Here is a 24,132-nt window from a genome sequence, read left to right as displayed (position 1 = left end):
ATTCAGACTTGGCATGATGTTAACCACAAGGCTTTGACCACCTTGGAAAGTGGACAGATTGAGCTCGTGTCTGTTCACACAGCGTGTGGAACCATTGGAGCACCAGGGCCACTTCCACTTTGAGCACCTTTTTTGTATACTTGCTTATTTTCTTAACGCATGGTATTCAGTTGTCTCCCCTCCTCCTTCCTTTCAGCAGCATCAGCACAAGGCTAATTTTGATATAAAGCCTGGGGCAACTTGTCAAAAAGTTTAAAATCAGATTTTTGATGTATTATATCATCGTGCAGAAGACATCAAATACATTTTATCAGATGCTTTTCCTGAACTGTTAAACTATTAGCTGTGTTTTCCCTCCAAAACTGGGCAGAATGGACTACTTGTGTTAATGACTCTCAGGAGCACCTACAACAATGTGACACTTTTGTTTGTGGCATATACTTCTATTAAGTAGTGGTACGTAAGGCAGAGAATATTATGACAGTAGGCAAAGTTTTGAACATGGAGTGCTGAGCAAGTATGGCTTTAGGAGTAGCCACAGAGCTGGTTCAAGGTGTAGATTAAGTGATCAGCCCTTTCACATGGTCGCAAAATGCCTGAGCTGGTTGCTCCTGAGAAGAGTTAGAAGGTTTTTTCTAGCCTCCCTCTATAATTTCTGCTCCACCTTTCACTGCCAAAAGCAGCAGTTAGAGTACCTTGTCCTGTTCCCACCCCTTTTCCCAGCCGGCTTTGTCCCTAACCCCACATTAGGAAGAGGAATGGAGAAGAAGGGATCTGAGTTCTGGGAAGTGGTGGGTATGTAGGTTATGTATCCCTGGTCAGTTGCAGCGACAGTAGAAATAAGAAAAATGAGTAAATACTTGTCCTGGTTTGTGGGGGGAGCAGGGCCAACTCTCTGTTCAGTGAGAGAGGCTCTTGCTTCTCCTTGTTGCCGTGGCAACCAGGGGCAGCTGGCCGGCGTGTTTACCCCATGGAGGGGTCGCACCTGTGGGGAGGAGGGGACAGGTAGGGTGACCCAAACTGACCAATGGGGTGTTCTGTCCCAGCTGCCACGCTCGGTATAAAAGCTGGGGGAGCAAAGGGGTCGGGTTGGCTCTTTGCCTTCAGCTCTTCTCCAATGGGCCTCTTCCTTCAATGACTGATGTCTGGGGAGGACCCTGTCAGCTCATCTGCCTTTTGATCCCGGTCAGTGTCTTCCAGTTCCCATTTGTCACTGAGTCCAGTCTGGAACTTCCCCAGTGCCTGCTGGTGACATCTTCCTAGGAACTTGATCTGGTTTTGAATGTATTTATATACACTTTATCTATTTCATTATTTCCTTTTTATTTTATTATTAATATTTCATTAAGGTAGTTTAGTTTTTTTCTAAGCTTATAAATCTCTTTGTCTCTCTTCTTTCTCTCCTTGGAGCAAGAGGTGGGGGGAGGGCATCTGTTATCTTGCCAACCTAGCCCAAACCACGACCATACTGATATAAAAAATACTTTTAGATGCTTCTGCTTTAAATCACTTAAATCTCACTTTTGAAGATTTCTCCCTCTGACCTTATTAATCTTTTACAAATAGTAAAATTCCATAAAGCCCCATGTGGGGCAGAGAGCCTTTTATTTTAATAATCCTTCTTGACCTGGTTGCTCCTGTGGGTCATTAGGCCAGGAGCGTGTGCAAAGCAAGACATGGTCAGCCAGAGGAGCAGCACACACACTACAGAGCTCTCTCCCACGTGACCAGCTTGCAGGAGGCTTTTTCTGCAAACACATGTTGAGTCCTACCTTAGAGATCCAAACAGGCTGGAGTGCCGTGGACTTCCCTTTGAGGGGAAAAATAGAAAGAAAACGTGGGGAAGGGAGCTGCTGCTTTCCTTCCTTCCTCCTTATCCTAGGCCTCATTTAGCAAGATAAAATTCAAATAAAGAGAACTTTGGAGACAAAAATGCTTATTTTGTTTTCCAAACACTTAGTCCATTTAATCTTTACATTTTACGTTGGATAAAGTAAAAAGTTCAGAATACTGCCTTTTCACCCAACCACTTTGCTGCCTCATTTACTGACAATAAATAAGATTAAGAATATATATTGTTTCTGCTTCCCAGTTAGATGTGCTGAACCACACAGCTATGGAAAAGGAGCACAGGGTTCAATCCCAGAAGGCACTTCATTAACAAAAATGACATATAACCCCCACACACACTTGGCAGCAACCTGAAAAGGGTTAATGAAGGACCTATTTGCCTCCCCCATCTGTGAAAAAGTGCCAATCAAAAAACAGCTGCTATAAAAGGCTGCAGCCCAGCAGGAATAGGAGTAGTAGGTGGAGAGGTGTTGGAGAAGCAAGCTGTAGGAGGGTAGCCTGCCAAGGAGGGCTGATGGCGCTGGGAGGGGTAGGAAGGCTTGGTGGTCTTTTGCTTGTTCAGTGCTGTCTTGGAAGCCGGAGGAGAAGGTGGATGTGGGGTCCCTGGTTTCCAGTGGGAAGGGAGCTGAACTTGCAGGTTTAGGAGCCATGTATGTTTGGTCCCGATGCTGGATGTGGGATCTTCCAGGTTTTGGGGGGTGATTCTGGTGTTAACTGCTGTTGTGGTGGGCTGGGGAAAGCTGAATGGGCTTGAGCGAGCTTTCCCAAATGTCTTCCTGTCCTCAGTGAAAAGAAAACAAACCCAAAGGTGCTGACTACTGTGGGGCCCCCCCATGCCAAAAGACAAGTTTCATTAAAAAAAAAAAAATCTAATGGGGTACTCACATCACTCTATCCTCTTGCCACTCTTAATTGCTTCTTAATAATCCAATTCTCACTACTGTATTTCGTGTATGTTCATGCTGTTGCTTGTTAGACTGTGCTGCAAACGAGTTATTTTAGGAAAAAGAGGTGTTCACTGGCTTAGGTTTCAAGCTCAGTAACTTTCCCTTTCTCTCCGCCCCCAGATGTGCCAGAGAGACAAAATATAAACAAGGAGCTAGAACTTGCTGAAGAGGAGGCAGGAGTGTGGCATACCTACAGTCTTATGCTTCCTGTAAGGCTTCTTTCCTTGCTGAGATTCCTTAGTTACTTCAGCCTTTGCAATCTGTCTGGGGGGGGACCGTACCCCTGTGGGTGTTGTAAGTACAGGTATAATCCTGGGATCTCATTAAATTTAAAATGCAGGTCTAGGGGAAAAAAGGTCATTTAAATTAATATTAGCACAAAAGTGTGCACTGGAGCTGGGAATGGAAAGGCTTAAGGGAGTTGGAAAATGCCTTCAGCAAAATAAGATGTGATAGAAACGTTGTGTCAGCTATCAAAGACATTGACTAGGAGCTGAAAATGGCAGTAGGAATACATTAATAAAACTTGAAAACAACAGCTTAAGGTGTTTGGTAGCTTGTTTCCTTCATATCTGTTGAAGAGACGGAAAGAGGATATGAGAGAATAGGGAATATTCCCCACACTAGCTCATGTAATTCTCCACCAAATCTGGTGTGGACTTTGTCAGTGATCTGTTTTTCAAGTGCTTAATTTTGTACTCATTAGCTTTACCTGTAAAACAGAAAGTGCAAGAAAGAGCACGAGCCAAATGGCAGATCCCTAGATACGTTCATCAGTAAACTTCACTTGTGTAATTACAATTAAGCTTCCTGCATGTAACAGCAGTGGGCTGGATATTGTAGCTGTTTGCTATCTCAGTAAAAACCAGATAGCTCCCCTGCTCGTATGAAGTACGAGCCTGTTGAGATTGGAAAGGAGAAAGAACTCCCTAATGCTCCTTGCTATTGTCCAAAACTGGGAGTTTTTCTACTTTTTTTCTACTGGAAGTTGTGCTTGCTATATTTGAGATAGGACTAGTAGAAATGTTGGTGTCGATATAGATTCTTTAATTTTGTCTGTCCTGTGTTATTTTGGTGTCTCTGGAATTATGAGGTGAGTGTGCTGCCTTCTGTGGGGTCCTTGTCTGTGACAGCCATGCCTATGCCGGGCTGGCTTTGGGCATTTGGTGGTCTCCAAGGTCTGTGCTCAGGATCTTAGAGTGCCTACAACCTGCCTTTGTTGGTGTGCCTCTCTGGAAAGAGAAACTTGCTGGAGGTTGTGATCCTGGAGGAAATGGGCCATCTGGGGCAAAGCAAGGATTTATTCTTGAAGAAGAGTGACCCCATCCTATGACTTGAAATCAGGATTCTTGATTGTTACTAAAGCTATATTTCCCTCTGATGTTTGTGAAGAGATAAGTTTAGAGTTTGCTAATGAAGATATAGTAGCAACCCTTGTTGTAGGAACATCTACTTCTGGTATGCAAAGTTGACTCTGCTGTACTGAATTTCCCCTGGGCTCTGTTACACGTGAAGGCTTTCCTTGGCTCCTCTTTCCCAGCCACCGCAGTACACTTTAGTTCCTCTCATGGGTCTGCAATATACCATGTTATTGAACATGGAGTATTAGTGGCACATGTATTCTTTTAGGAACATGGCAAAGACCGTAAGATGAGCTTTTTCTGAAGACTGCATGATGTATTAACAGTGATGGCAGCTGACAAACTGCTTTGTCTGAACTTCTGCTTCCTTTCTCACCCTGCCATTCTGCCAGGTCAGGGATTCCAACCATCACATTTTCTCTACTCTTTTCTGTATTCCATACATCCTTTCCCCATATTCGTTCATAACGCTGCTGAACAACTTGCTCCGATTTCCCTGCAGCCTCCCTTCTTTCTTTTTCTTGCCAAGAGAGAATGGACCATGTGAGGATGAGCAGGGATTTAGGAGCAGGAATTCAGGAGCAGGAGCGGCCTCGGGATGCAGGATCTCTGCCACGTGCCCCATAGGTGCACTCGTTGTGTTCAGCTTGGTCCTGTGCCGACTGTTTATCTGTCTGGAGAAGAGGCAGCTTCCCCTGATGAAGAGTTTGGTGGCAGTAAAATAAGCCAGTCTGGATTTTGAAAGCCACTCTTCATCCTTTTCTTCTGTTCCATAATGTATGGAATGATAGTTCATTTAACCTAGTTTAATCTGTCTGCACTGCACATGGCTTTAAATTGAGCCTTGTGTGTCATGTTTAACAATGTTGATGGTTCTTTGTAGAGCTTGATGTGCTACTCTGACAATTAGTTATCTGCACGCTGTTTCCAGATCTATATTAAAGAAATCAGGAACTTTGTACATCATGTAGCATAACACTAGAGTTTGTGTGCTTGGATGAGTAGATTGGTCCCAGTGTGCATGGGGTGTTGGTGGCTTCCGTATTGGGATGCCAGGATGCTAATTCAAACCGCTTGGTTCTGTAAGGTTTTAGATCTTAGATTGTGTCCCGTTTACAATAGCTTTGCAACACTACTTGTAGGGTGGGGTGGTATTTTCTTGTAGTCACAAGACCTGGAAATTTTTTAAGTGGAAGCTAAGTGTGAGTCTAGAAGCAGGGGATGAACACGTGATAGTAATAGTGCCTGTGACTTAATGAATGCTGTTACTCCATCTGGGACCACCACGGTTTTGGCTTCCCATGAATGAGAGTCCCGAGGGTTATTGCTAGCTGCTGCCCCAGCAATTCTAAGAAGCTGCTCTAGAAAGGAGCTGCATTATTCTGTGTTTGTCATGTCTGCACCTCCATCTCTTCAGCTGCTTGGGAAATATTCTTGGACAAGGCATGCTTGACAGGTGGGGGAAAAAAATCAAGCAAAGCAAAATGCTGGCCTCTTCCAAAGACGGAAGTGTTACCATGTTGGCTGGGGCTTGAATGTTGCCATGTTAGCCATATAGAAAAATGGCGTGGAAAGGAAAGCTTGAGTGTAGTCGGGAGTTCTCACAGTCCTGTTTTTGTGTTATTTGTGTTTGCGACAGTATCAGCTTTTTCCACATAAATACCCGGAAGGCAAAATTTCATTTTTTTTTCTGCAAAAGCTCCAATAAACAATCGCTTGGTGCCTGCTCTGCAAACTGACCCTCTTCCTGAGATAGAAATGTGAGGGCTTTGCTTGTTGTCAATGAGCCTGTCATGGTTTTCAACATGTTACTTTGCAAGAAATTCATTTCCAGTGATCAGCTTATAAACCTGCCATAAGGAAGTGTGTTTTCACACTAGTCTAGTGTACTTCTTGTTTTCAAACTCTCAGGGACGTAGAAATACACCAGATTTTTGGCAGCACATGGTTTAAAAATCAGCACCAACGTATCTATTGAACATCTCAAATGGGTAAAGGAAAGGGCAGGTTTCATCAGGGGTCAGTAAACAACGAACATCTGCCTTGCCAATCTTTTCTTTTACTACAGTTTTTTGCAGTCCCAAAAATCCTTCAGACATATGTTGAGCAGAGTTTCAAAGCACCCAAGCCTCCTGTTTTGCTGATATTTTGGCCAGTGCTTAACCCTATGTAGTTCAGTCAGGAATTTTTTCTGACTGCAACTGAATCAGATTGAGTGGATTTGGCTAGTGTTTTGGGCTGGAAAGTTGAGGTTCCTGATTTCCAGCAGGTTAGATGTGGTTTGGGCAGAAGCTCTCTAAGTCTCTTGTGCAGTTACCCAGGAAAAACAGATGAGTGAAGTATTAACTGATGTTCTTCAGCCCTCTTTGTCAGCTCTTGGCATGTGACACTTAGCATTAATGTGCTTATTATAGTACGTTCCTGCCCAGTGCAGTCTGTCCCAATTGGCCACAATAAATAGTTCCACAATGGTCTTCAGCCAAGTAAGTGTTTGACCTAATAATGCATCTTACGCTCTGCCTGGAAGCTCAGCAATGCCGTGCTGCGTAGGACACAACAGTGCTCTCTGAAGGTCAAGCTAAGCTAGTGTGCCAGCAAGGAATAGCCATCTGGTGACCCCTCGCTTAAAGCATCAGCCTTCGTTCCATAAATGCGCAGCCAGAGGATTGCCAGCAGGTGTATTTAGTTCTGAGCCCGGGCGCTGCGATGGTGCAGAGGGAGGGAAGTGATCCATAATGAAGCTTTGCATCAGCCTGCGTGAGGCTTTATTGAGAGACTGACACCCAGCAGGTCAGATCACGTGGAGTAGCTTACTCATGCTGCTCCGCCCTGTCAAAGCATTGACAAACTGAAGCTTGTGAGGAATCTTCAGGGAGAGTCACAACCAGAACCAATTGCAGCTACCCAACGTGGATGTGCTTTGCTTTTAGTCTGTAAAACCCAGAAGGCTGCCATCCCATGGCCCAAGCTTGTAGGCAGAAAATGAAAGGGGCCAAAAGCTGTATGGGAGCAATTAAGATTGAAGCACAGTCGCAAGAGCGTTTTTTGGTCGTGTGGAGGAGTATGTCATTCTGTTCAATCCTTGCTTAATTTGCCTGGAATATTTAGTAGCGCAAACAGCGATGCCGGTCTTGGACAGAGGTGGCCACTAAGGACTAAGGAGAAGTTCATTGTTCTGTTTAAATTCATTAGATCTTCTGTGTCTTAAAGTATTAGTTTGACCACGTCTGAATTGAAAGATGGCTTTCTGGCTTAAAGGAAAGGAAAAAAGAAAACAACAAAAAAATTTAAAAATCCCTTTGTCCATTTTTAATTAGGATCTGAACCAGGTGGGAGAGAGTGAGCTGATGCACTGCCTTTCATCCTGTACTCAGTAACTTGTCAAAATAATGTAGAAATGTAACTACACTGTGCTGGTGATGTTTCTCACCTATTCTGCATATTTTTAGGGAGGTGCATGTTGTAGTAAGGCCACAGAGTTATGCTTTTTAGACCTGTATGTTGCTCCAAATACTACTGGAAAAAGCATTTCTGATCCATGTCTTTGAAATGGAAAGAGAATTCGAAATGTTAGTTGTAAGTCAAGTAGGATGGCTGATCAGATATTGTTGCAGGGGGGTGAGGTGGGGTAGGGGGGAGGAGAATCAGGTAGATAAATTTTTGGATTATGTTTCCCTAGGAAATGTGACTCTGTCAGAACTGAAAAATTCCTAAAAGCAAGTTGATTTTAGTGAAATTTCACTCATTTGTATATTCCCTTTCACAAAGGAAGAAAGAATATTCTTGCAATGTCAAAATGTTCCACTTAGACACTTAAAATTAAGCATTTTATTTTTCAAAAGTCTCCTTATTTCATTACTGACACAATGAACTTTAAGCTAAAATGCAGATGGAGCAATCTCATGGAATATTTTCATCTATTTTTGAAAGTATTTTGCTTGGAGAACCCAAATTTTGGGACTTAGCTTCACAAAACATATTATCTCCCTTTGTGGCTCTGCTGGTCATAAGATGTTGGTCAGAATTTTCTCCTTCAGACAGAACAGGTACTGTAATGATTTCAGTCTGGTAAAAAAGATTATAGTTTTTGTATTGTTTGAGAACTACTTGCTTACATTTAACTTCTGCTCTCACACACACATTCAGCTTTCATACGGAAGCCTTTCTAATGTGTACTGGATTATCTCCACACCAGTCCCAGGGCTAAATATGTAATAACTGACAATGTCTAGAAGATTTTTGCTTCTGCTTGTTCGCTAACATAATTTTTCACAAACTAGATGAAAATCATGTGCCCTTTGAGCAGGGAATCACTGAATTTATTCAGCTAACAAGTCAGTAAAAAATGCAAAGACATTGACCTACTTATAACCTGGGTTTTGCTAACCTTATTGTGATCAGAAACTAAAATAGCATTTCTTATTCCTGTGTTCAGGTCCACAGTAATTGTCCTCCAACAGTAGCTGGTTATGCCTGAGACAGTGGAAGAAATTGTCTTGCATGAAAGCATTAGGTGCTCAAAATGAGTCCAAGCTCCATGGGTCTTCTTAAGGCTTAGTACTACATGAACATGGATTCAGGACCTGAATAAGAGTAAAAAAAGATAGCAAAATGTGGATTTTTATCTTTCATAAGAAAGCTTCTCTCTGAATAAAACTCTCCTTAGCCACGCTCAAGTACCAGTTTCTTTCAGGTGCCATTATGCAGCACATTGAAGGTCACAATTTCCCATCCTCTGCTATCGATTTCCCCAGGGATGTTACACATTTTGATTAATCCTGTAGTCTGGGGCAGTGAACAGGGGTATGGGAGGCTATTTCTACATGCACACGAATGAGGTAGCTTTTCCTCCTTGGTTATTTGCAATGCCGAGACAAGACCAGAGGCAGAGAGGCCAATAACACGATCTTTTGAACAGGTCTGTAGTACAGCTATCACCACAACCAAGTTCCAGCTGAACGTCGTGTCAGTAGAAGGCCAGAAATTCCTATTCAGGAATAGCCAGCTACTCCTGGGGACGTTATATGGTATCACCCACAGCCCTTGAGTTGTGGGACGTGAGCCCAGTGTCCTTATGTTGTGCTCTTGTTGGATGATCGTACAAGGATGTGATGGTGCTGAGCCGAATCACCCTTTCATGGCGGTCTTGCTCCATAGCAAGGCTTTTTTGTTTCATTACTGATTGCAAGGAATCAGACTGTACTTACAGGGTCAAAGGTTTAAGTATCCACTGTATCATTCTTGTAGTACTGTAGTGAGGCAGGCTTGTATTAATACCGCCTCATCTTGGAAGCCTTCAAAGCCTGTCAGTATTTCTGATAGTGTTTGGCACTTAGATATGACAGTGAATGGTAATTTGCAAGTGCCTCAAATGGACAGAAAATAGTTTTCATTATTTTTACTTGATTTGGAGTAGTGTCAAGCACCCTGTAAGAGCTCAGATATTACTCAGGCTGTGGCGTTCCCTAACAGGTGGCTGTGAGTGGTACAGCATGTCCCATCCTTAGTGTAGGTCTTGAGGTTGAGTTTAATTCCTGGGCTCAGCACTGATCTTCTGGTTGACCTTGGGCGGAGGAAGCAGCTTGTTTATTGCCTTTTGCAAAATGCTTGGAGAGTTACAGATGGAAAAGCTATATAGAGGGAAGGCATGACTGTTGTGTTGATGGGTGTTGGGGAAACATGGGTTACGAAAAAACAAGTGGGTGTAACAAATAAGGAAGAGGAGCAGGAAAGCGGTGGAGAAGATAGGAAGGGGTAGTTGCTCTTCTCTGCTGCTGGGGGACCTGGGGGAGGATGTCTGGATGCCAACGTACTTATGCCCTTGACACCAGCACTTCTGACAAATCAGCGGGTCTACTCTCCTGTTGGCTTTTGCTGCTTCTCTCTGCAGACCAAATGATGTACTTTTCCTTTGAAGAAGCTGTAATTACAGAAGAGCCCGGCAGCGTTTTCCTGTGGTGGTAATGGATATATCAGCATTTCCACAAAGTCCCTTGTTGAGGGATTTACAGCTCTGCCATTAATATTAGCCACACAGTGGGTGTATAAGCTGCTCACCCAAAAGTATTAAAAAGTAGTTTAAAACAGCGTAGCAAATTTTAGTAGGCCTTGTCTAGAAGCAAACTTGCACTGGCTTGATAAAGAGTGATTTTAACTTACTTTGGTTAGAGTATTGCTTATTTGTATGTACTGGTTCATATCTAGCTTGAGGGTGACTTAGTTCAACCTATTCTGATTTTAATAAACTAGAAGCCAAGCAGAAATTCTGTAAGGATTCTCTCTTCATGCATAGCATCCCCTGTGCTGAACAGATCTGGTATCTACTGGGTTAAATAAAACAACCTTCTGACCATATAAACGAGGGGCAGTACACAGAACCAGCAAGAATTTAACCAAACTGGTTTTAAACAACACTGCAGCTAAAATGCAATAGATTGTGTGCAGCCACAGCCTAAAACTGAAGACAGGAGAAATACTGAGACTCCAGATACGTTATTACTATCACGGTGTTAAAACTGGGAGGAAATATCAGAACCTCTAGGCTCAGTTTAACACAGAACAGCACAAATATCCTTTTATCCTCCCATCTACTTTACTACCTTGCGTAGGCATAAGAAAATATTTCTGTGAGTTAAAAATTACATGCATGCTTACTGAAATAAACAAAAAGTTTGAATGTCAGAGGTAAAGCTGAAGGCTTTTTCCAATGGATGATCTTCAGTATCAGGAATTCATGGTTCAGAAGGCACTTTCCTCTGGTAATGGAGTCTTGAGGCGGTGTTAATATGTATGGCTTTTCCCATTCTGAGAAAAATATTCTGGCAGGAGGAAGGAGGAGGAGGCTGACACTTCTCTAGTGTGGAGATTTCCCTATAAGTGGGGAATATGAAGCAGTACAGGAGGCCTCACGCTGCCATCAAAGCAAGACTCCTTAAAAATCAAGTCCTTGGATGTCCGTGAGATGGTGGACAGACCCTGGGTACTTGGGTGCTTTAGCAGTTTTATTTTTGTTTTATATTGCAGAGTTCTGGCTTCAGTGTGGAAGTCCTTCTGCACAAGGACTGTCTCTTCTCTGCTCCTGTAGCACACAGTGCAATGAGTTCCACTGGAGCACGCTGCTCACCACTAATATTAATATTTATTACTTCTGCTACAGCCATCACTTAACAAATTGATTAGAAAATGGAGATCATTCCAGGAGAGCCTAACAGTGCCTCTTGATCAGCTCTTAATCAAGATCTAACCTGATTTATGCTTTTTTCTCCTCTGTTTTCTGTTTCTGAAGATGATCTAAGTTAGGAATTTAAGAACACGGTTGTATATCTAGGAATGTTTTTTGTGGGATGTGCGTTTATGTTGAAAACTGGAGCGCACAAATGCACATTTAACAATTTTTAGCTTATAAAGGTGGGGTTTTTTTCTCCTGAATGTGAAGATTTTTCTTAGTTTAGGAGCAAAATACATCCAAGTGTTATGTTAGGATGGTGTCTAACTGTCCAACCTTAAGAATTCTTGTACGTCCGTGAGCTGTAGCTGTAGCCTTTCTCCTCCCAGAAAGCTCCTCTTGGTGACAAGCAATAGTGCTAATGAACAGCTGGAGGAGTGTTCTCCCACTTTTCTCTTTAATACAACAGAAACATTGCAATGAAAACTGAAGTGAGACTTAGATACAGAATTTGTGGAAGCGGCTTGGTGCTACAACTTCAGAATTTCATAGCAGTGCTGCTTTACAATAAATATTGGCACGTTTCAAAGTGTTGTAAAACATAATACTACTAACATCTACATAGAAGTCAGTACATGGGAGCTATAACTTCCCAAAGGAATATACTGAATAGTGTAACTAAATAGCAGAAATAATTGCATGTGTGCCCCCAAAGGAGATCAGAAGGCGTAGAGAGGAGAAACTTTACCACAGAGGTCACGGAGAAAGAAACTGGGGGATGTGTTGAACCCTTCTGATGGTGTTCCAGCCATCTGACTACATCAGTCTCCAGATGAAGACGTCGATTTGACCAGGAAGTGGGAGCCAGTGCATAGCAAGCTTCCAAAAAGAGAAGCTTCTGTGAATTTATGTGGATCTTGTGCTCTGTGTGTGGAAGACCTTTCCATGCCCATGAAGATAATCCTGGTGCTTCAGCTTCACCTTGTCAGGCAAAGTGGTGGAGGTCCCCATGGGCTTTGTTCCTGTAAGAGTAGCTCTGGGGGTGCTGCTTGGTTGAGTTCACACAACTTAATATACAGGAGGATGTTTCTGAAATTTCAGTCTGTCTAACATTTTAGTTATAATTGAATAATATTGCAGACTTGTTAGACACTCAACCCATTCCATATTTAATACTTTCAGAATTAATAACTGATTCAGCCTGGGACATGATGAATGTCCATGTCAAAGTCTAATCATATCTGGCTTTTGTTCCAGCATATTCTAGAGACAAAACATTCTTTTATGACTCTCCTAGTCTATGCATTTTTAAAAACACAGAATAAAAAGTCTTGGCAGGAATCCAGTCACTAGAATTATATTCATTCCAGGAATATTTTTAAGGCCACTGCTTGCTGTTCATCCTCCTGATATTCTTCAGTTGCTTGTACTTTTCTTTACAATTGAGACATCCTTTTTTTCCTTTTTTTCATTTAAAAATTATATGCAGTTTCAGCTGTTCTAGTAAGAAGACCTAAATTCTAATGATAAAATATGTTTATTTACCTGTATTTATTCACAAGCCATCACAGTCCTTCAAACTTCACAAAGCAAGTTCAAAGGAGGCTTTAAAGTCAGAGTATAATTATTTATTTCAACCTTCATCGCTTATGAGATACCCAGATCAGCTGCTACTACTTGCATTTCTATAGAGAAAAGCTTTATCCTGTGGAAAGCTCCAGAAATGGCAAAGAACCACATTTTTCTAGTGTTACTCAAGCCTGAGGAACTGGTCATTTGCCTTTCCTGCCTGTGCTGGGAGATGTAACGCCAAGCTATTAGAGCAACTGCAGTGTAAGGTACCCTGAAACGTCTCGGAAATAACTTCAAAGGCAGTATGTGCGCTCATGCCAGACATACCCCGTAGTCACGACTTGGAGAATCTGGCCGACAGCAAAAGAGGAGTCCAAAAGAGTCCAGCTACTTTGAAGATATTAGGATTTACAAAAATAAACCCATGCAGTTACTTTCAGTCATAAAATTAATGACATTTGAATAAAAATGCTTGGTAAAAGAATGTTTAGTCTTCACAAAATGTGTACTCCTTGAAGTTGTTTCAATTATTGATTGCTGGATTATGGCGCTTGCAATAACTCAGAAATCTTGAAATGTTTTAAAGTAGCCTTTTCATTTTCATACAGGGGTTGCAGAGGTGCTTGTTCAGCAGAACGTGAAGATGAACTCTGCATCCAAATATATAAATAACTGACGAGGCTTTTAGTTTTTCCATCATTACAGTTGCCTCAATTGCCACCCTTCTACGGGAAAAAGTATTTTGACCGTTGGTTTTATAAAGACAAAAATACCGTAGAGATCTTCAGTGTTTGGAATGTCTTTCTGTAAGGAAGAAACCTTAATATTAAGGCTATGATATTCAAACTGTCAGGGATCAAATACTTGTACCCATTCTGACACTGAATATCACTTTGTTAAAGGAACAATTCCAAGGTGACAGCTTGTAAACTTGTGGGTTATTTTAGGGCAGAAAGGGTGAATCTGATCATCCAGCCCTGCTTTGTGGATCATAGAAATGTAGCTATTCCTTTTGGATGCAAGCCCAAAGACCAAGTCTGTCTGACAGTTCAGTGCTCTTATTGTCTTCAAGTGATTTTTCTTCTCATAAAAAATAATAGCTTTTTGCCTCAGGAGTACTGCATTGTTTTACAATTTTACAATCCAGTCCAAAGACAATTCTGATTTTGTAATCGATGCATTCGAATGGGGAAATAATAGAAAGTACAGTGACTAATTTTGATCTCTGAACAGCTTATCTAGGAAAGGGATAGGTTTTCTTGTCACTTGAAGTATTCAAGTTAAGGTTTGATATAATTTTAGTTCAGTAAGAAGGCAGAAGTGCAGATAGTGGACTAACATAGGGTAATTCAGTGGCACGGGTTATGGAGGGGGATCTGACTAAATGCACAAATGATCCCTCCTGGCCTTCATACTGCTGAATTACTTCATGCATGTTAGCCATAGTTTACAGTAAATGTGTGCAGTGGAAATTACCAACATAATGAAATAAGCTCTAACACTTTGCTGTATTTCTTTTTATTTTGCCACATGTGAACAGAATTTCAAAAGAACCGTGTAACAAGAGAACACATTACAAATGATATTACCCATGTTCTTCTAAGACAACTTTCCCTATGCCTCTGAGTGGGGAAAAAAGTGAGTATTGCTGTAATGGCTGGTGCATTCGTAATAATTAAGGGTTAAGGTATGTGATTGATATGAGAGGGGTGTTGATGCTGGTGTACTTCTGTGCAAAAATGATGGGTTCCCCTTCCAACTCCCGCCTATTGCTAGCTGGCTAGCTAAAACAAATAACACTGCATGCTAAATATAAGTGGCTAGATCCTACTGTGGATCCATCTGCAAGCGTACCACGTGCCAGTTGCTCTAGGTAGGGTATCTTGGCATGGACATCTGTTTACAGGGAAAGCCTTTTTTTTTTCTTTTTTTTTTTTTGCTGCCCTAATTGTTTCCATGTATTTCAGACTTGGGTTTCTCCCATTTCATGGACATGAGAGCAATTAGTCAAGAACTTACAAGCTCAGCAGAGTTAAGGGAGTAGTTTATAAACAAATCAAGGTTGCTCACGAGGCATGTTTTCTCAGATCTGGTGAAATGGTAAATACAGTCATCTCTCAATTAGTCTGACCAGCGAGGGGGAGATGGGATAACCTGGATAAAGAAAACACAGATACTACAAAACATATGTAAATGAGTGAATAAGATTGTATGATAAAAGCATAAAAGGGAAAAGCTTTATGACGTTTTTGGCTTAGATTCATGGGTGCTAATGAGCTCCTGAGCTGTGAAGTCTATGCAGTGTGCTGCAATATACCTTAGCCCAAGTCTACCACGTATGGTATAAACGTCTCCCTGGTTCCACAGCCCGAAGAAATCCCATTTGTCAGTGGGGACTCTGTTCATGCACAGGGCTGTGAGCAAGAGCAATGCTCTCTTGAGTCGGGTCTGGCTTGGATGGTTTGAGATCATCAGGGCTTCTGGTTATAGGGTCAGTGTGGGTGCAACTATAGCATAGCTCATCTGCTGCACCCCACAGGTGGCAGAGCTCACTACATGCAAGTCTTTCCTGGGACCTAGTTCATGAGTAGATATTCTCCTATCTGCTCTCCGTATTGTTGTTGCTCTCCCATCCCTCTTTAATTAAATAGCTTCTGTCTGCTGTTCCAATATAATCTACTTGCCAACACTCAAACTGACATTTTCATACACTTCTCTAAACATACTGCATCAAAATTCAGCCTGATTTACACTGATGGGCTTTTCTGAGCTCTGAGAAAATGCAGTGGAAAAAGTCTTACAAAAAGTTAACTTATAAAGCATAACGTAACCAGACATTCTCTACTACGTGGTATCTTAAAAACTGCTGACACGTGGCCATGCAGCGTGCTAGTAAATACAAGTATACTAGTATACTAAATGTCTAAAACCATAGCGTGTGTGTATATAGCAAAAAAAAAGGTTGAGAGTACCCTTTAAGGTGTCGCTGTTGTATAGATATAAGTACTCTGTAGCACTTGCTTTCAGAATTAGTATTTATTAGCACATCAGACTTGGAACATGTAAATATTGTTAACTATTCCTGAACACTTAAATATCCACTCTGGGCTCAAATTCTGCATTGCTTTTGGTGGAGCTTGTATTCCCAGCTGTCTAAAAGTACATTAGGTTGATGCAGTTAAGTATGCTTAATTTTTTAGAATCGTCCCTCAAGAGTTAAAGACCTCTATTCTGGATGGGCAATACTATCTCAAGGTCTTTTTTCAAAACCCAAGGGCTTATCTTCAAGAAGACTTTCTGCTGATGTTCCTCCTCATGGACACTAGTTGGCCAAGTGATGTTGGGAGTGATGGTAAAGGCATATGTGCAGGTGTTGGTCACAGCTGTAAAGCGATCAGGACCTTCATGGTTGCCAGGCTGTCGTGGATGGGAGCCTATCTCTAAGTCTGGTTTTGCCACAGCGCTCCTATCGAGCATCCTCATCCTGAGCAGCGGCAATATGTATGCAGGAAACTCTACTGAAGTCCACTGGGCTCCCAAGATGTGCATCGTGTGAGAAAGGGATGGAGAATAAGGCCTTGAATACGCGATAGGCAAATGTCCAAGTCTACCTGCTCTCTTGGTAAAGTTAAGTTTTCTGCACTGACGCTGAAAGTTTTAGGAATCAAGCCCTTGTCTATTTTGTCACTGTCAAGCCTGGGGAGGACAATGCTGATACACGTCCACACTGTAAATGTCTAAGGAGTTGTTTTTTTAAGAAGAGCCAGGTACATGTATACTAGTTGTCTCCTTAGCACAGAGCCTCTCCAGCACTCTAACCCTATACTTTAGTCACTACTGACAGGTAGAGGGCAAATTTGCATAATGAACTGTTTAAATATTCAGTTTTATCAAGGCTTCAAGGCACTATTTGTCCTCCGCATCTTCAATAGCTAGTGACCCTATCTAAATCAACATCATTTGTCAAATCAAATTAGGCTTGTTGTTAATTTCAGACAGTGATGTTCATCTTTTTGATGCTTTCAAACAACTCTGAGGTAAATCCCTGTGACATAATGCTGCTTAGATATGCTAAATGAGTCACTTGTTCAATGCTGCAATTGTCAGAAAAATATGAAACTTAGCTCTAAGGTAAATATTGTTGGGTCACTTGAAATGTATGCAAATTTGACATTTCTCTGCTGATTAGCATATCTACACATCAAAGTTTTCTATATATCACATCAGATATTTTTGATTCAGGAGAGTTAAGGTCAGTGGCACTTGGCATACTCTTTACTTTGCATCAGACAAGATGAGAAATGAAAATCTTCTTAGGGAAACTTTCCAGCTAAACCTTACTTTGCTGAAGCAAGAACATTGCAGAGGAGAGGGGAAAACAGCAGCAATTCCTGGTTTTCAGCATAAAACTAATAAAGGAACGTAAAGAGATTGTTCATTTAAGTAATGAATTACAAAGGAAAAAAAAAGGAATAGATTAGGTATTTGAGTACAGAGAGAGTAAAAAGCTTCTCTTAATCTCTGCAATGAATTCGCCTATGCAAAGTATACATCTGCATATGTATATGGTTTTTTTGCTTTTGAAACGAGTCTTTTTTTAAATGACAAAAATAGGAGGTATGTCCTGTTCTTTTAAGAGTTATGTGTTGATTTGTGGCTGAAATGCATCAGTTTTGCAGTGTCCTTCCACAAATGTACCTGCACGTGATGGAGTGCTGCAGTTCATAAGTTCATTAGCTCAGTGATTGCTTCCGTAGATGCTAATGTAAGTGGTCACAAGAGTTAATTGTTCACACATTTTGCACATCAGGCCTTTAGAGATCATCAATAAATTGTCAGTGGATTTGGGTCTCCAAAACTCTCTGTGAACATCCATTATGTTCAATGACAGACAGGTCTTGGTTTGAATGGTCCTCGGCTGCTGTGTACATCATCACGGGAAGGATAATTTATGTAGCCCCTTTGAAGTCCTGATACCTGAACAGATCTGTGTCAATGAGGGTAAGGAGGTACACAGCAAACAGAGTAGGCACTAAATATCCCGAAGAGCATCTTGCTGGAGAAAAAACTGAGCACACAAGTACAGTGACTTGCTGTTCTGCTGCAGTGGAGTAACTCGGTCGTGTAGATGCTTTGGTTTTGTTTTTTGTTTTCAAAAGAGTGAAAGTATCTCAACTGCGGCATCCAGTGAATGCCAGCAAAATTTTGTTTTAAAAATAAAACAAAGATTTTTCAAATTATTGGAGCAGAAAGATGTGTCAGACACCACTAACATATGTTTATTTTTCTTTTTCTCTCCTATAACTGAAACGCAGCCAAACCCTGTTTCTTTCTCCTTACCTTGTGCGAGTATGTGTGCGGATGTATATACAGATATAAATTTTATACTTTGCATGGAGACTTCACATGCTACATTCTGGAAATGACTGAATGGACTTATTAGACTCCAGAAAATAAGACACAGAAATGCCGGTTGATCCATTATTACTGCAGGGCATATAGCACCACTCAACCACATTAGTAGTTGATGTTTGATGATAAATCAATAATACCTTTTATCTTCTAAGTAAAAGATATTTTATTCTCTTCCGCCTTTCCCGTGATGGGTGATATAAAACCAGGAGCTGCACTCACATTCTTAAGGCAAGATTTTAAAACTATTTTGGTGTAAGATTCACATTTGCAAGCTGCCCATGCTTCCCATATTGGCAATGATTTTGACAAATGTAAAAAAGTCACTAATATTTTGACACTTTCACTGCCCAACTATGATACCAGCTGGCTGTGAATTCAGTTATTCATTGTTCTGCTGTATTTTAAAGACTGGTCCAGAGCCAATGTACTGGACCGGCTCCATTCATTCATTTTCAAGATTGAAGTTTCAGCTAACTGTAGTGGCCATTTTTCAAATAGATCTGGAAACCTCTTCCAATTTAACAGCATCATACAGAAGAGAAAAAGTCAAGTGTGCATGTAGATTTAAAGCTCTTCTCTTCAAGGGAAGGAATATATATGTTTCAGCATGAACCAACCTAGTCTTCACAGGATTTCTGACTGCTCTCATTTTTTTTTTTTAAGACGTGACCAGTGTTTTCTTCACAGAAAAGCAAGCAAAAAAATTAAAATCTTTATAATGATTAGATGGATTTAAAATAAAATTGGACTGAGGGATAATTGTTCTGAATTCTTAAAATGAGAACTCACTACACTGGCCTCATGCTGCCTGAGATTTATAGCAACTCAATTGTTACTTTTAAAGAAACTGAAAAGAAACTTACAGGTTTTTTGTCTCCAGGTGGGCAAATACAACTTTAAAATGGACAGAGATGGAGCTCTCAGAAGTCCTTAGCGCACTTGCGGTGCAGACCAGAAGTACGGGACCCTTTGTAAGTCCGATCTTTTCTGATCTGAGCATCCCAGAGAGCAGATAAGTTAGCAGGTCCTTTTGAAGTGCCCTTCTTTACTAAATATAATAAAAATGTGCTTACTTAGTAAGTCTTCTTTATTGTGCCTGCTAACGTTTTACACTGATTCCACAGCCAGTAACAATATTCATCCCTCTGGCTTGTAACTCTCTGATTAAAAAACAGATTGCCAGCAGTCATCTGCTATTGTCTGGCTTCTTAAATTCTGTTTCTGGTTTAATTTACTTGATTGTTCCATGCACTATTCATGAGTTCTATAATATTCCAAACTTTAATTTCAACAGATTAATTCTTACTAATTATTCAACATATGAACCTGCACATGAGAATTGTACTGTATGCACCATCCTGAGGCACAGAATGCAATGTCGAATCGTTTTCTGATTTCAAGTGGAAAACAAACTAATTATGTGGAAATATGATAATATATTGTGCTGCAGGGACCAGCCCTTTGTCTGTTTAGAAATGTTTACTTATGATCGGCTCCCTGTGTTATTTCTTCCAGGAGGAGCTGCCCTTTCTTAATGCATAAACATTATTGACTGGTCCATGATTCTTTACTTCAAGAAAGCTGATTTACATAATTTTATATTACTTCCGTCTGGTGGAAACAAACAAGACATCCCAGGAAAGTAATAATTGAGCTAGCTGTAGCAATCTTCTGGAAAGATAAGACACGGAAGTCCTTGGAAATGAAGGATCACTTATTTCGCTTTTATTTCTCCTACTTTTTTTTTTTTTAAGCTGTCACGCAGCTTTACCTCTGCACTGTTTGATTTGATGCGTATCAGCATCCAGCTCTTCAGCACAGCATGGGGTGCAAATCAACCATCAAAAAACTGAAGTAGAACACGCTTTCTCCAGTTTTCTGTCAACGTACCCCAGTCAAAGCTAATTGGGTAACGTTGGTGGTATGAAATATCATGGTACTGGATCATTTGCTGTTTGGGAGAAGCGCGGTGAAGTCCTGCCGTGGTCGGTGGAGCTGTCAGCGGTCTGGTCTGTGCTGTCTCAGCCTTACCAGGCGATGCAGCAAAACCTTGTTGTAATGCTGCTCAGCTGAAACAGAAATGATTTAGTCAAACACAGGAGGGGAAACAAGACACCCCCCACCATCAAAGTAATACATTTTTGCTTCCCATGCTGTATGAAATGCAATATGTGCTACAAACTGAAGGGTTGAAATACGTTTTCATAAATTAATCACTGGAGGAAAATATAAAAATAAAATAGAGGAATTGAGTTTCTCAAGGGACCCTGATCAGTAGTGGCGTTACGTAGCAAGCCAAGGCTCTAAGAAAACAAACACCAGCAACGATGGAGGAAGGTGAAATCTGGTCCTTAGAACTACATTATAATAGATGGTGATACAATGTGGTTTAGCGTATATCATAATACTCTCATTCCCCCTAGAAAGCCATCTTTTAAATAACAAGGAAGGTATTTGGTTTTCCATTCTTCCATCTTCCTCAATAGTTTGTAGTTTGAGCTTTACAGTATCTAATGCATTCCAGTATTTATCCCACTTACTTTTTGCTTTATGATGGCAAAACAGTTTGCAGATCATCTGTTTTCTGGTTCATCTGTATTTTTACTATTATTTCTATTGTGTCTTGCCTAAGGACCCTAAAGGGTGATCAGAGGGATGCATAACTAATGCAAACAACAACCCTGTCCTAAAAGCTCCTATTCTAGGGTCCAATTTCTGGATCCAGAAAGAAACTTAGCATTCATTTAGCAATTTTTATTTGGTAACTCTAATGGAAGTTTGCAAGTACGTTATCCCTATCTTAAAGTGTAAAAACTGAATCAATGCTGTGACCAGAAGTTGTTTCACTCCTCTCTGAAAGAATGTCTATGCTCTGCATCTGCCTGTCCCAACCCTGGTGCTCCCTGGAGGGATGGAAAACAGAACCGATCTTGGGATGAATCCCTTTATTTGTTCCAGGCACTGATTTTCCCAAGATTTTTCCTGCTAGAAAGAAAAATGGAGGAATCTATTTTTCACAATGAAAATGTTCCCAGAGAGACCAGGACAGCTCAGGAAGCATATGCAAACTCAAAGAGGCAGCACAAAGGGGAATTTTTAATATTAATTTTAGATATTGCATTTCGGCTTGATATGAATCTAAAAAATACCGTCTTATATTCTAGTCTGAATTTCCTGGTATCAGTTAAAGGTGGTTTTGTTCACACTTAATGCAGTGATCAGGGAATGAGGAGGATGATGGGACTATATGGATGAGATGGTTATTTCTCTCATTTGGGCTCAGACTTGAAGAGTAACTTGCTCCTTTTCTTAGAAATAAGGACCGTGGAAAACTTCCTTGGGAAATGGCTGTAGACCATCTTTTAATGGTATTTAAATAATTGAAATGTAAATATCATCATAACCCAGCAGACTGTGTTTTCTCTTTGTTGCAGGCATGCTTAGCATGTTGGAAAGGCAACGCAAGGAAACAGGAGAAAGGAGGATGTTTCCCCAAACCCAGGGCATACTACGGATCCTGCTGCAGCCTCAAGCCGTACCGCTGGCTCCAGGCTGTGATCCCGTCTGATCTCCAGCTCAGCTGGGTCAGTCCTTGGCTGAGAGTTGTTCCTCAAAAATAAACCGGAGATGTTTCCAGATATGAGAGATGGCTGAAGGTAGTTGGCTGGGGCTGGATCAGACCACACCATCCAGAGAAGAGCTTTCTGCCACTTCTAGCCCCCCACCTGCAACCAAACCAGCAATGCTTGCCGGCAGTTGGTGGAGTCGATGATGCTAACCCTGCAGCACTGTGCACCACGCCTTATAAGTGCCATTGCTCCGCTTTGCGGGTTGGGAGTGGTGTGATGAAATATCTTGATCAGAACCAGGTAAGAACATTCCTAGCAGTGCAAGAACATGAAACCGTATCTTCCATGTCCTGAGCTACTGCTCTGAAAAGGACAATCTCTTGATCTATGTTTGAAGTCCCTTCAATTCAGCTTTCATAAAACCTGGGCATCTTTTTGCAAGAAGGCAAGATTTTCGATTATTTCTTTTTTTTCAGCACTATGACTGTATATGAGTATAAAATGAAAAAGGGAGGATTTTCTCACGCTTGCCTGGAGAGCCGGGGGTGCTCTGAGCTGACCGATACGGTCACCTGGGCAGTGTTAATGTAGGAGGTGCGGGACTTGATAAGAGGTGGGAGGATTGTTGCAAAACCTGAAGTTTATGCCTGACCAAGGATACCACCATCCCCTTCCTTCCCTTAGCACAGCTTAAGCCCCAAGGTGAGAGCAGCTGCCGGAGCAGTGCGTCTCACCCATAGGGGCGCATTACAGGATCTCCCCGAGGCCTCTGCGGATGATGGGGTGTGGGATGCTAATGCATTTTGTCCTGATCTACCCAGGCTCATGATGTGTGCGCCATTGGTTAATGCCTCTGTGCAGGCATGGAGCAACTTGTTAATTCCTGGCAGCTCTGAGCACAGGGCTGAGTTGTTTAACTTTTGATGCATTCTGCAGGAGCCATTGAAGGCATCAGGAAAGTTTGCTCTCTGCTGCTCTGACCTACCTTGAGCCTCAGATGTTCCCTCTTTCAGAAACTAGCATATTGGTTGGGATTTGTGAGGGCGTTAGGTGGTTTTGCTCAAAGAAGCAGTGGGGCAAGAGTCATCCTTGTTTCTAGATAAAGGAAGCTTTTCAGTCCTTCCCTCTGGTTGCGTCCAGACTTTCCCTTTTTTTCCTTCCTTCCTGGATGTTTTCGATAAAGGACAGACTCCCACTCCACTGTGCTTTGTCATTACTAATCCCTAGAAACCCCAAGGAAGCTAAAGAATGGTATATCCTCAGCCAAGTCATCTGAATGGGGCCATCTCTTGCACCCACATTTTTGCTGGTGCACCCACCAGCTCCTGCAGGCTGGGTCTGCATCCTTTGGCCAGAATTTATGGACATCAGTTACCCTTCCTGCCCTATCAGAAATTGCCACAAATAAGGTGCTGAGCATACTCAGATTTACCATATACATTTTTTTACCGTGTCTCTGTGGTGGGTTAGCTGGTGCCACCCATACTGGATTTCACTGGAAAGAGGCCTGCCATGGTTACTGACTTAAATGATATATGCCGAGAGACTTTTGTTGTGGGAGTGACTGATCCAAAGCCTGCTGAAATAAATGCAAAGAATAGCCTTGTCTCCAGTGGGCTTGGGATCAGGCCCAGATTCATGATCATACTATACTGTCTTTTTTCATAATTTTGTGAGAATGGCTTTTTCTTTTGTGCAACAAACCATAACTAAGGGGAGTGGGGAAGAAAGGAAGGCAAGGAGAACCACAGAAACTGTGCTAAAGGAATTTAAAATGAAAAATGCATTAAAAATTTAGTATGTGAGCAAAACCAGACTACTTTGCTCTGGAAGGGTGAAAGGGAGGAAAAATTATTATTTTAATATGTACCAGGCAAGGACAAGCACAAATCTGACCACGTCTGAGAACAGCAAAGAGCCACAGCCTTGGCTGACATTGAAAAGTTCTGGCAAATATCTCTGTTTAAAAGAAGGGGTGAGAGAAAGAAAGAGCCAGATCTGGCACATAAGCCCCTAGATGTTTGTTTGAAGCTATACCACACTTAGCTTTTGCGACTTTTTGCCTTATTTGAATGCATACGTTTGATAATAGGAAATGACATATTTATATTTGCTCCTTACATTACTCAGGAGTCTTTTAACGAGTTCAGAGAATTAGTACAAAGGGTTCTGCGAGCTTCTGTGTCACTCTTGCCAAGGCAACCTGGTAATTAAGGGTCACACTCTGTAAGTAATGTAAATCTAACAGCAGT

At 41.5% G+C, this 24,132-nt stretch overlaps 1 long non-coding RNA gene across 1 annotated transcript; it reads left to right on the top strand.

The window, feature by feature from the left end:
- Window positions 1-2,320: 2,320 nt before the first annotated feature.
- Window positions 2,321-21,849, top strand: LOC128913321 (uncharacterized). The gene is made up of 3 exons (XR_008467914.1): window positions 2,321-2,439; window positions 14,437-14,534; window positions 21,746-21,849. It is a non-coding gene; the product is annotated as an uncharacterized LOC128913321 (long non-coding RNA).
- Window positions 21,850-24,132: the final 2,283 nt, after the last annotated feature.

The sequence above is a fragment of the Rissa tridactyla genome, chromosome 8 (genome assembly GCF_028500815.1).
Source record: "Rissa tridactyla isolate bRisTri1 chromosome 8, bRisTri1.patW.cur.20221130, whole genome shotgun sequence".
Lineage (NCBI taxonomy): Eukaryota > Metazoa > Chordata > Aves > Charadriiformes > Laridae > Rissa > Rissa tridactyla.
This window is presented reverse-complemented; position numbering and strand designations above follow the sequence as displayed.